Genomic DNA, 2,243 nt, shown 5'->3' with positions numbered 1-2,243 from the left:
GGCACGTCCAGCTGGGAGGAGGCCCCGCGGGAGACCCAGGACTAAGTGGAAGGACGTCTGGCTGGCAGGAGGCCTCAAGGAAGACCCAGGACCAGGTAGAGAGATGGTGTCTCCAACCTGGCCTGGGAACGCCTCAGGACCCCCCGGTCGTAGCTGGTTGATGTGGCTCGGGAAAGGGAACTTTGGGGTCCCCTGATGGAGCTGCTGCCCCCGAGACCCGATACCGGATTTGACTCATTGTTATTCACCTGTACATTTCCTGCGGGGTCATCAGGACCTGAACTCCAGTTATTAGATTCAGAATGTATTTTACATTATGCTTATTTCCTTTAAGCCCCAAACTCAAGGCCTGGGGGACAAATCCAGCTCCTCTCAAATTTAGTTTCAAGCCACATATTAATTCTTTTTTACCCTTGTGTTGCCTTCCTGTCCTTTGGTGACGCTTTTTATCAATGTTTTTAACTTTTTCGTATGTTTTTGTCCCTTTTTTTAAACTACATAACACTAACTTTAGTTTTACAGTTATTTTTGGAATTTATGGTCAATAAAGCTCATTTATAGGAAATTATACCTATGTTTGAGTTAGAAAAGCAGAAATTAGGAATTATTGAGACTAAAACTAAAGGAATGGATGTTGATGATAATCACAGACTGGAATATGTCAACTTTTACTCAATACTATTTCAACAACACTTCACTTTGTTTTACAATGCTATAAAATTGAATAAGACCCAAAATTAATGAAAGTAGAGATTTGTACTTGGCAAAGAGTGTTGGAATCAATCATGTTATTTTGGGGAATTACACATACATATATATAGCTGTTCATGCACAAGTTTGTAAAAAGGCATTTCAATTTTAATAAATATAAATATTATATACTGTATATATGTACTGTACATACAGCATTGAATGTGTTGAATGTGGTACAGATAAAAGGAAAGTACAGTATGTATATATATATATATATATATATATATATATATATAGATCATATCTGTTCACTTCAAAATTCTGTCAAAAAAAGAAAATGTGCAATATATTCACATTTGGAGTTACCTGAGGGGCATTTCAATTGAAAAATGAACTTTTTGGCCTGGGACTGAAAGCTGATTTCAATAAAACAATATCTGCTTCATTTCAATTACCATGTACCATGTACCATGTGCCATCTACCATGTACCATGTACCATGTGCCATGTACCATGTGCCATGTACCATGTGCCATCTACCATGTACCATGTACCATGTGCCATGTGCCATGTGCCATGTACCATGTACCATGTGCCATGTACCATGTGCCATGTGCCATCTACCATGTACCATGTACCATGTGCCATGTACCATGTGCGATCTACCATGCATGTACCATGTACCATGTGCCATCTACCATGTACCATCTACCATCTACCATCTACCATGTACCATGTACCATGTGCCATCTACCATGTACCATGTACCATGTACCATGTGCCATCTACCATGTACCATCTACCATGTACCATGTACCATGTACCATCTACCATATGCCATCTACCATGTACCCATGTGCCATCTACCATGTACCATGTGCCATGTACCATGTACCATGTACCATGTACCATCTACCATGTGCCATCTACCATGTACCATGTACCATGTACACAGTGTTGAAACTGTAGTACTGGAACGTCCCAGCCTTTCCTATGCTATCTCATTTGTCCGAGTCACAACAGTGACTCGCTTGGCAACCATAAATGGGAGCAAGAGGGTTACGTCAATAAAAACATGAATATTAATAAAAGGCATTTTGAAGCGATACAGTATGCACTAAATGTTACCCTCTGAGAAAACCACTTTTAGTCCTCTGTGTAGGACATTGGGTCCAACTTCAATATGTTTTTATATGACATGAAAGGCCCTTCAGGAAACAGGAATACTCGTACATTGTATTTACTTAATAGTACACACAGTACACATGTTATCTGGACATTACATGTGCTCTTGTTGTGCTTTTTGGCTTTTTCCCTTTCCTTTATTGTGTTACATATTTCTTTTTTGTGCATGTTATAGGTTTACAAAGTGTAAAAGCCCAAAGCCCCCCCCCCCCAAAGGAATTTACCATCTCAAGCCTTTTCTGCTTCTGACTGGCTAGTAGTCCTTACCTAGGTACTGTCAGGGCCCTCATACTCTCAGGCCCTCTTCAATACTCGGCTTCTTGACTTGCTAGTATTCCTACCTAGTACTGTCAGACCTTCCTACCT

The sequence above is a fragment of the Etheostoma spectabile genome, chromosome 15 (genome assembly GCF_008692095.1).
Source record: "Etheostoma spectabile isolate EspeVRDwgs_2016 chromosome 15, UIUC_Espe_1.0, whole genome shotgun sequence".
Classification (NCBI taxonomy): Eukaryota; Metazoa; Chordata; class Actinopteri; order Perciformes; family Percidae; genus Etheostoma; species Etheostoma spectabile.
This window is presented reverse-complemented; position numbering follows the sequence as displayed.